Consider the following 10,861-nt stretch of genomic DNA (forward strand, 5'->3'; position numbering starts at 1 on the left):
CTGCCTGCCTACCTGGAACACCTGCCTGTTACCTGCCGTGCCCGCCAGCCTGCCTACCCGGAGCACCTGCCAAGTAACCAGCCGTGTCCACCAGCCTGTCAACCCGGAGCACCTGCCAAGTAACCTGCCGTGCCCGCCAGCTTGCCTACCCGAAGCACCTGTCTGGCTATCAGCCGTACCTGCCTGCTTATCTACCCGGACCACCCGCCAGCCTTCCTGCAGTGCTCATCCGCTGTACCGGTCAGCTCCTGTCATCTGACCTGTGGGAGTCACCTGTTCTCACACAAGGTAGGTCACAGAGTGGCACCTGGTTCACCTGCCCGGTCCCTCCCTGGTTCACGGAGTCGACTAAGCCGCCGTGTGACCTGGGTCAGGCCGAGTAGGCACTTAGTCACGCCCCTCTGGTCCCTACTTGCACCGAAGCACAGAGGTTCCACCACCCGGACCCGTAACAGTTTGCACAAGCCATGGAATCCGGTGGCTCCCAGGCTCCTTCGCTCTCTGACCTGTACCAGGTCTCACATCAGAGATCCCAACAGGATACTATCCTGTCCTATCTGCGGACAGTCAACTCCCGCCTGGACACGCTCTCCACCCCGACTGCTTCTGTTTCTAACCGAGCGGCACCCGCTCCGGTGGCACCTCAACCCAGAGGCGCTGTGGCACCCGGCTTTGGACCCCAGCTTTCTGCGCCTCCACGTTTTGGTGGTGACCCCGTCTTATGTCGGTGGTTCATAAATCAGTGCACGCTGCACTTTGAACTCCTGGCACACCAGTTCACCTCCGACTGGGCCAAGGTGGCGTTCATCATGTCTCACCTCACCGGGGAGGCATTGGCATGGCTAAACCCTCTGTGGGAAAGAGGGATCCCCTGGTGTCCGATCTTCTGGCTTTCCTCGCTGCCTTCCGGAAGGTCTTCGATGAGCCTGGACGAAAATCTTCTACTGCCTCCTCACTTCTCCGTCTCCGCCAAGGGAGTCTCACTGTGGGCCAGTATGCCATATGTTTCCGAACCCTCGCATCTGAACTTGCCTGGAACAATGAGTCCATGGTATCCACCTTTTGGGAGAGTCTTTCCGAACGGATCAAGGATGAGCTAGCCGGTCGTGACATCCCTTCCACCCTGGACGACCTGGAGTTATTGACATCCGTTTTCTGGAAAGTGCTAAGGATACCACCCGGGAGAGAAGATTTCCGAGACTCGCTCCAACTTTCCAAAGGCCAGCCTCGCAACCAGCAATTCCCTGGCATGTTCGCCTGAGCCTATGCAAATTGACCAAACCAAGATGGTCAAGTCTCGCCAGGAGACACGCCGAGCCGAGGGGAGTTGCTTCTACTGTGGCAGTATAGAGCATCTGATCCGTTCCTGCCCGGTGAGGCCGGGAAACTCCAGTGTCTAGGACCGCTCGGAGAGGTAGTCCTAGGCAAGAATAAACCCTCTCCATCTTTGACTCTGTCTGTTTCCATTTCCAGTGGTGAGACCCGCTTCTTCAAGACAGCCCACCTGGATTCCGAAGCAGCTGGGAATCTCAGGTCTCTGTAATGCTCCAGCCGTCTTCCAGGAGCTGGTTAACGACATCTTCCGTGATCTCCTGTATTCTTGCGTGGTGGTGTACCTGGATGATATCTTGGTTTTCTCTCCGGATCTGCCCTCACACCGGAGGGATGTTCGTTAGGTTCTGCTGAGGCTCCGGAAGAATCGCCTATACGCTAACCAAGAGAAATGCCTCTTTGAGCAGACATCTCTGCCGTTCCTGGGCTATATTATCTCCGAGACTGGTCTGCGGATGGATCCCGAGAAGGTGTCTGCCGTCTTAAAGTGGCGCCGACCGGAGGGGTTGAAGGCGATTGAGCAATTCCTGGGCTTTGCAAACTATTACCGCCTCTTCATTCCTCATTTCTCCTCCCGGACTGCTCCCATCTCCACGCTCACCCGTAAAGGAGCAAATCCCAGGGAGTGGACTTCTGAAGCGGAGAAGGTCTTTGTTTCCCTTAAACAAGCCTTCTCCTCCGCTCCTGTGCTACACCGTCCGGATTGCAACAAGCAGTTCTTCCTGGAGGTTGATGCATCCTCCTCCGGAGACGGAGAAGTACTCACATAGAAATCCTCGTCCGGGAGAATGGTAACCTGCGGCTTCTTCTCCAAGCTCTTCTCTTCGTCCGAGGGCAACTACTCCATAGGAGATCGTGAGCTGCTGACCATCAAATTAGTGCTGGAGGAGTGGCGCTACTTGCTGGAGGGGGCTCTGCAGCCGGTGATCATCTACACTGACCACAAAAACCTCACTTATTTGCAGAACTCCCAAAGACTAAATCCGCGTCAGGCCATGGTGGTCTCTATTCTTCACCCGATTCTGCTTCACTCTGCACTACCGCCCGGCGGACAAGAACATCAACGCTGACGCTTTATCCCGCTCATTCCTGTCTTCCGACCAAGAGGAGGAGCCTCTACATATCAATGACCACTCCAAAGTAATGACTGTTGCTCCGTTTGACCTGTCTCATCTTCCACCCTGTAAGACCTTTGCAGCGGTTCCGGATCGAAAGAAGGTTCTACTCTGGGGCCATTCATTCAAACTAGCCGGTCATGCTGGTCAGAGGAAGACCTTTCTGCTCGTCGCCCGACATGACTGGTGGCCTTCCCTGCGCAAGGATGTTGCAGACTTTGTATCGGCTTGTTCCTCTTGTGCCCGTAACAAGGTTCCCAGGCACCTTCCAGCTGGCCGTCTTCTTCCTCTTCCCGTGCCTTCCGCTCTGTGGCAGCACACTGCAATGGACTTCATCACGGATCTCCCTGCTTCTGCCTGTTGTACTGTCATTTGGGTGGTCGGGGACCGCTTTTCTAAGATGGCCCACTTCATCCCTCTGCCTGGTCCGCATCTATGCTGGCTAAGGACTTCATCCATCACATCTTCCGTCTCCACGGCCTACCCCTCCACATTGTCTCGGATCGCGGAGTTCAATTCACTTCGCGCTTCTGGAGAGCCATGTGCAAGCTGCTGGATGTCTCTTTGGATTTCTCTTCTGCTTATCATCCTCAGTCCAATGGTCAAGTGGAACGTATCAACCAGATCCTTACCTGCTTTCTTCGGCACTTTGTCAACGCTCACCATAGCGATTGGGTTGAGCTCTTGCCCTGGGCCGAGATCTCCAATAACAACTATGAGAGCGAGTCTTCCACTAAATCTCCGTTTTTTGTGGTCTACGGTCGACACCCCCGGATTCCGTTTCCCGTCTCCTCTTCAGTGGACAATCCTGCAGCAGAGTCTCTCGTCAGTGAATTTTCGGCTATTTGGGAAGACACTAGATCTGCACTTCTTCAGTCCTCCGAGCGGATGAAGAAACATGCTAAGAGACGTCTGGATCTGCCTCAATTCTGTTCGGGAGACAAGGTCTGGCTTTCCTCCAAATATGTCCGTCTCAAGATACCTTCCTACAAGTTGGGTCCGCGGTTCATCGGTCCGTTCGAGGTCCTGAACCAAATTAATCCCGTGGCTTACAAGCTGAAACTCCCGACCTCCTTACGGATTCCCAACTCCTTTCATTTATCTCGCCTCAAACCAGTTGTTCTTGATTCTTTCTCTGACGATCCAGGTACCGCTCCAGCTCCAGTCTCCGCTGAGGACGTCTTTGAGGTAGAGATCATTTTGGCCACCAAGAGTGTAAGAGGAAAGACCTTCTTTCTTGTGGATTGAAAGGGGTTTGGCTCGGAAAAGAGGTCTTGCGACCCCAGGGAGAACATTCATGCCCCTCATCTTCTTAAAAAATTTCAAGCAGGCCTAAAGAAGAGGGGCGTTAAGGGGGAGGTACTGTAGCATCGGCGTCTCTGCCTCCTGCTGGGCAGAGACGCCGCTCCCCTCACTGCCGCGGTCCCGGTCCGGCGTCTTCCTGCTCCCCTGCTGCTGCTGTGGCGCGCACCGCACGCAGCTTTCCGGGCACTGTGCTTAGGGCGCTCCCTCCCTCTTAAAGGGGCCGCGCGCGCCGTCCTAAAGAGTCCCCGGCCAATGGCTGGAGGACTTCTATATAAGGCACCTCCTCCAAAATGGAGGTGCCTGTGCAAGGTGGTTGTTTGTGTGCTAACACTTTCCTCAGCCCTCAGGTCCCGCAGCGTGTCAGTCCTGACCGCCAGTCTGTCTGTCTGTCCAGTCCGCCAGCCTGTCTAACAGTTCTGCCTGCCAGTCTGTCTAACAGCTGTGCCCGCCAGCCAGCTTACCCGAAGCACCTGCCAGTTACCTGTCATACCTGTCTGCCTGCCTACCTGGAGCACCTGCCTGTTACCTGCCATGCCCGCCAGCCTGCCTACCCGGAGCACCTGCCAAGTAACCTGCCGTGCCCGCCAGCTTGCCTACCCGGAGCACCTGTCTGGCTATCAGCAGTACCTGCCTGCTTATCTACCCGGACCACCCGCCAGCCTTCCTGCAGTGCTCATCCGCTGTACCGGTCAGCTCCAGTCATCTGACCCATGGGAGTCACCTGCTCTCACACAAGGTCGGTCCCAAAGTGGCACCTGGTTCACCTGCCCGGTCCCTCCCTGGTTCACGGAGTCAACTAAGCCACCGTGTGACCTGGGTCAGTCCGAGTAGGCACTTAGTCACGCCCCGCTGGTCCCTCTTTGCACCGAAGCACAGAGGTTCCACCAAACGGACCGATAACATAGAAGTTGGGGAAAAAGTGAGGAATGTGCTCTGGAAGCGGTGCTCTAGATAACTGTGTGTTATTTTAAGCAGAGAAGAGTCATGGCTGGAAAAAGAGATGGTGGTCTGTGATGGATGAAGAAGAAAAGCAAAGATGAAGGTCTTAAGCAAGAGAAGTCACTGTTAAGTCAGTGTGTTACCTGTACACTTACACAATATACAGAGCTCCTGTGTATAATGTCACTGGTGATATCTGTATAACCTATACACTGACACTATATATAGAGCTCTTGTGTACAATGTCACTGGTGATCCCTGAATTACCTGTACACTATACACTATATGCAGAGCTTCTGTGTATAATGTCAGTAGTGATCACTGTATTACCTGTACACTGACACTATACACTGTATACTATGTACAGAGCTACTGTGTATAACGGCACTGCTGATCACTGTATTACCTGTACAGTACACTGACACTATATACAGAGCCCCTGTGTATAATGGCACTTAGTATTGTGTTTTTTTTATTATTGATCAGTTTTGTAGTATTCGGTCACTTTGTGGAGGTAATATGTGGTCTAGTCATGGTGGTATTTGTTCCTTGTATGTGGTATTATTCGGTTACTATGTGGTGTAATATGTGATCTCATCATGGTGTGGCGGTATTTGTTCCTTGTATGTGGTATTATTTAGTTATTATGTGATGGTAATATGTGATCTGGTCATGGTGTGGCGATATTTGTTCCTTGTATGTGGTATCATTCGGGCACTACGGAGTGGTAATATGTGTTCTCATCATGGTGTGGCGGTATTTGTTCCTTGTACAGTACAGACCAAAAGTTTGGACACACCTTCTCATTTAAAGATTTTTTCTGTATTTTCATGACTTTGAAAATTGTACATTCACACTGAAGGCATCAAAACTATGAATTAACACATGTGGAATTATATAGTTAACAAAAAAGTGTGAAACAACTGAAAATAGGTCTTATATTCTAGGTTCTTCAAAGTAGCCACCTTTTGCTTTGATGACTTCTTTGCACACTCTTGGCAGTCTCTTGATGAGCTTCAAGAGGTAGTCACCGGAAATAGTTTTCACTTCACAGGTGTGCCCTGTCAGGTTTAATAAGTGGGATTTCTTGCCTTATAAATGGGGTTGGGACCATCAGTTGTGTTGTGCAGAAGTCTGGTGGATACACAGCTGATAGTCCTACTGAATAGACTGTTAGAATTTTTATTATGTCAAGAAAAAAGCAGCTATGTAAAGAAAAACAAGTGGCCATCATTACTTTAAGAAATGAAGGTCAGTCAGTGCGAAAAATTGGGAAAACTTTGAAAGTGTCCCCAAGTGAAATTGCAAAAATCATCAAGCACTACAAAGAAACTGGCTCACATGAGGACCGCCCCAGGAAAGGAAGACCAAGAGTCACCTCTGCTTCTGAGGATAAGTTTATCCGAGTCACCAGCCTCAGAAATCGCAGGTTAACAGCAGTTCAGATTAGAGACCAGGTCAATGCCACACAGAGTTCTAGCAGCAGACACATCTCTTTAACAACTGTTAAGAGAAGACTTGGTGCAGCAGGCCTTCAAGGTAAAATAGCTGCTAGGAAACCACTGCTAAGGACCGGCAACAAGCAGAAGAGACTTGTTTGGGCTAAAGAACACAAGGAATGGACATTAGACAAGTGGAAATCTGTGTTTTGGTCTGATGAGTACAAATTTGAGATCTTTGGTTCCAACCACCGTGTCTTTGTGCGACGCAGAAAAGGTGAACGGATGGACTCTACATGCCTGGTTCCCACCGTGAAGCATGGAGGAGGAGGTGTGATGGTGTGGGTGTGCTTTGCTGGTGACACTGTTGGGGATTTATTTAAAATTGTAGGCATACTGAACCACCATGGCTACCACAGCATCTTGCAGCGGCATGCTATTCCATCTGGTTTGCGTTTAGTTGGACCATCATTTATTTTTCAACAGGACAATGACCCCAAACACACCTCCAGGCTGTGTAAGGGCTATTTGACCAAGAAGGAGAGTGATGGGGTGCTACTCCAGATGACCTGGCCTCCACAGTCACCAGACCTGAGCCCAATCGAGATGGTTTGAGCTGGACTGCAGAATGAAGGCAAAAGGGCCAACAAGTGCTAAGCATCTCTGGGAACTCCTTCAAGATTGTTGGAAGACCATTTCCGGTGACTACCTCTTGAAGCTCATCAAGAGAATGCCAAGAGTGTGCAAAGCAGTCATCAAAGCAAAAGGTGGCTACTTTGAAGAACCTAGAATATAAGACATATTTTCAGTTATTTCATACTTTTTTGTTAACTATATAATTCCGCATGTGTTAATTCATAGTTTTGATGCCTTCAGTATGACTGTACAATTTTCATAGTCATGAAAATACAGAAAAATCTTTAAATGAGAAGGTGTGTCCAAACTGTTGGTCTGTACTGTATGTGGTATTATTCAGTTACTATGTGGTGGTAACATGTGATCTGGTCTTGGTGTGGCGGTATTTGTCCCTTGTATGTGGTATTATTCGGTCACTAAAGGGTGGTAATATGTGGGCTGGCCATGGTGTGGAGGTATGTGTTTCTTGTATGTAGTATTGTTCAGTCACTATGGGGTGGTAATATGTGGTCTGGTCATCATGGTGCGGTATTTGTTCCATGTATTTGGTATTATTCGGTCACTATGGGGTGGCAATATGTGATCTCGTCATGGTGTGGTGGTATTTGTCCCTTGTATGTGATCTTGGTCATTTTAAAAAATGTATGAGACACATTCCCTTAAAAAAATATATATATACAGTACAGACCAAAAGTTTGGACACACCTTCTCATTTAAAGATTTTTCTGTATTTTCATGACTTTGAAAATTGTACATTCACACTGAAGGCATCAAAACTATGAATTAACACATGTGGAATTATATACTTAGCAAAAAAGTGTGAAATAACTGAAAATATGTCTTATATTCTAGGTTCTTCAAAGTAGCCACCTTTTGCTTTGATGACTGCTTTGCACACTCTTGGCATTTTCTTGATGAGTTTAAAGAGGTAGTCACCGGAAATGGTCTTCCAATAATCTTGAAGGAGTTCCCAGAGATGCTTAGCACTTGTTGGCCCTTTTGCCTTCACTCTGCGGTCCAGCTCACCCCAAACCATCTCGATTGGGTTCAGGTCTGGTGACTGTGGAGGCCAGGTCATCTGGCGTAGCACCCCATCACTCTCCTTCTTGGTCAAATAGCCCTTACACAGCCTGGAGGTGTGTTTGGGGTCATTGTCCTGTTGAAAAATAAATGATGGTCCAACTTAACGCAAATCGGATGGAATAGCATGCCGCTGCAAGATGCTGTGGTAGCCATGCTGGTTCAGTATGCCTTCAATTTTGAATAAATCCCCAACAGTGTCACCAGTAAAGCACCCCCACACATCACACCTCCTCCTCCATGCTTCACGGTGGGAACCAGGCATGTAGAGTCCATCCGTTAACCTTTTCTGCGTCGCACAAAGACACGGTGGTTGGAACCAAAGATCTCAAATTTGGACTCATCAGACCAAAGCACAGATTTCCACTTGTCTAAAGTCCATTCCTTGTGTTCTTTAGCCCAAACAAGTCTCTTCTGCTTGTTGCCTGTCCTTAGCAGTGGTTTCCTAGCAGCTATTTTACCATGAAGGCCTGCTGCACAAAGTCTCCTCTTAGCAGTTGTTGAAGAGATGTGTCTGCTGCTAGAACTCTGTGTGGCATTGACCTGGTCTCTAATCTGAGCTGCTGTTAACCTGCAATTTCTGAGGCTGGTGACTCGGATAAACTTATCCTCAGAAGCAAATTGGACTCTTGGCCTTCTTTTCCTGGGGCGGTCCTCATGTGAGCCAGTTTCTTTGTAGCGCTTGATGGTTTTTGCAACTGCACTTGGGGACACTTTCAAAGTTTGCCCAATTTTTCAGACAGACTGACCTTCATTTCTTAAAGTAATGATGGCCACTCGTTTTTGTTTACTTAGAATTTGTATTATGGCAAGAAAAAAGCAGCTAACAGTCTATTCAGTAGGACTATCAGCTGTGTATCCACCAGACTTCTGCACAACACAACTGATGGTCCCAACCCCATTTATAAGGCAAAAAATCCCACTTATTAAACTTGACAGGGCACACCTGTGAAGTGAAAACCATTTCCGGTGACTACCTCTTGAAGCTCATCAAGAGAATGCCAAGAGTGTGCAAAGCAGTCATCAAAGCAAAAGGTGGCTACTTTGAAGAACCTAGAATATAAGACATATTTTCAGTTGTGTCACACTTTTTTGTTAAGTATATAATTCCACATGTGTTAATTCATAGTTTTGATACCTTCAGTGTGAATGTACAATTTTCATAGTCATGAAAATACAGAAAAATCTTTAAATGAGAAGGTGTGTCCAAACTTTTGGTCTGTACTGTATACCTAAAAAGAGTATTGGATATTTTAAGAAATGTTTAATAAGTTAGAGTAAAGCAGGACCCTGCTAAAGAGTCTACCTTGTCGTGGTGGCAGCTTACTACATTTTTTTGTCCAAAACAAAAGCTGATGGCTATGTATGTGATATGGTTGGATAGGAACTGTTAGGGCAGGGACACACTGCCGTATCACAAGTGCGACGATCGCATTGCACTGAATGGCCTGGCTGGCACCTCTCCTGACCTGAGCTCGACAGCATGATGGATTTCTATGCAGCTGTCAATTTCAGGTCAGGAGAGGTGCTGGCCAGTCCGTTCAGTGCGATGCGATCATCGCACAAGTTATACGGCAGTTTGTCTCTGCCCTTAATGTGTGATTGGTGAGGACATGGTGCAGAAGTGGAGTTTTACCAAGAGTGGGTGATGGGACTGTGGAAGGTTTGAGGGGTGGAAGCGAAGTGTCAAGGGGGCCCTGAGATTCCTGGTGGCATCCCTGTAGACAGGCTATTCATCACAGTGTGTCCTCTCCTGTGAATGCCACCTTAGGCAACATTCACACCTGCATTTTGATGTTTCATTTTTCTGCTCAGGTTTTTAGCAACTGACAAAGGGAATATTGAAAATATAAAGGTCTGATTCAAACAGCAGCCGGGCTCCATTGATTATTATGGAGACGTTTGTATGATGCGATTTTTCTTGTTCCAAAAACTGACACAAAGCAAAACACAGGTGGCCCCATATTAATCAGTGGGGCCCCTGCTTCTGATTGCAGTAGTTATGTAATGATACGTTTTGAACACTACATTCCTTGCTGAAAACTGAACAGGAAAAACGTAATACAGAATGTAAGGTATGAACGTGGCCCTATTGGGGTAGAGCTCCGGAAAGTTGGGCATGGAGTCCTATACAGGCCATAGTCTGCTTCTACATCCGACCTGGGGCTGTTATGTGAGGACCACCCGCCCACAGAAAACGCTATAAAGTGCGGGTAATGGGGCTGCTGAGCGCTGTCCCGGGTGAGGGCGGCCCGAGCTCCGGACATGGCTCCCGGCTCCGCCACACTTCCTCATACACGACTGCCACTCACTTACCAGAGTTAGAAAACTGCCGAGAACCGGGCTGCAGACGTCCCTGAAGCCGCGACACCTCCTACAAGTCTCCGCCGACCATTGTCACCATGTCCCCGCTGTGTCACGGTAAAGTAGGGAGAGCAGAGAGGAGCGGAGGTGCCGGAGCCGTCCTGTGTGCGCGCCGCCGCCGCCGCCGCCGTGTCACTTCCTACCTCTCTAAACCGAAAGCAGAAGGTTCATCCTGAGAGGAGGGAAGGAGCCCGGAGCCTCCTCACCCCGGGGTGACAGCAGGGAGGCGGTCATGGGGGGCTGCTAACCTTCTCACTATAGATGAGGCTATGACACTGAGCCTAGAAGTATTCCAGGGTCACCTGCAAAATACAGACAGCCACAAAAAAGCCCAGGTGTCTTTGTGGTGTTGTGTGGTTTTGTGTGACAGACTCAGCACTTGAGTTTTATTTTCCACTAAAAAGCAAAACTAAGGCTATGTGCCCACCATGCAGAAATGCTGCAAATTTTTTCCTCATCTCCCTGGCAGGAAAAACTCATGCGGATTGTACATGCGGGTTGTACATGCGTTTTTCCTGCCAGGGACGTGCGGAAGTGAAGCGTTCTTCACATGCATTTCCGCATGCGGGTTGACAAGCGCTTTCCAAGCAATTTTAGCATCACTTGGAAAGTGTTTGTCAACTTGGTTACACTATATAAATCCATGCAACC

The 10,861-nt window shown here is 48.9% G+C and overlaps 1 protein-coding gene across 1 annotated transcript in view; it reads right to left on the bottom strand.

The window, feature by feature from the left end:
• Positions 1-10,378, bottom strand: part of CASP10 (caspase 10) — an 82,763-nt gene extending 72,385 nt beyond the window's left edge. The window contains exon 1 of the mRNA XM_073646492.1: positions 10,163-10,378. The gene's annotated coding sequence lies outside the window, so the exon portion shown is untranslated. The remainder of the gene's footprint in view (positions 1-10,162) is intronic.
• Positions 10,379-10,861: the final 483 nt, after the last annotated feature.

This window comes from Phyllobates terribilis, unplaced genomic scaffold, assembly GCF_046119375.1.
Source record: "Phyllobates terribilis strain yellow unplaced genomic scaffold, ASM4611937v1 Scaffold_9__5_contigs__length_417890890, whole genome shotgun sequence".
Classification (NCBI taxonomy): Eukaryota; Metazoa; Chordata; class Amphibia; order Anura; family Dendrobatidae; genus Phyllobates; species Phyllobates terribilis.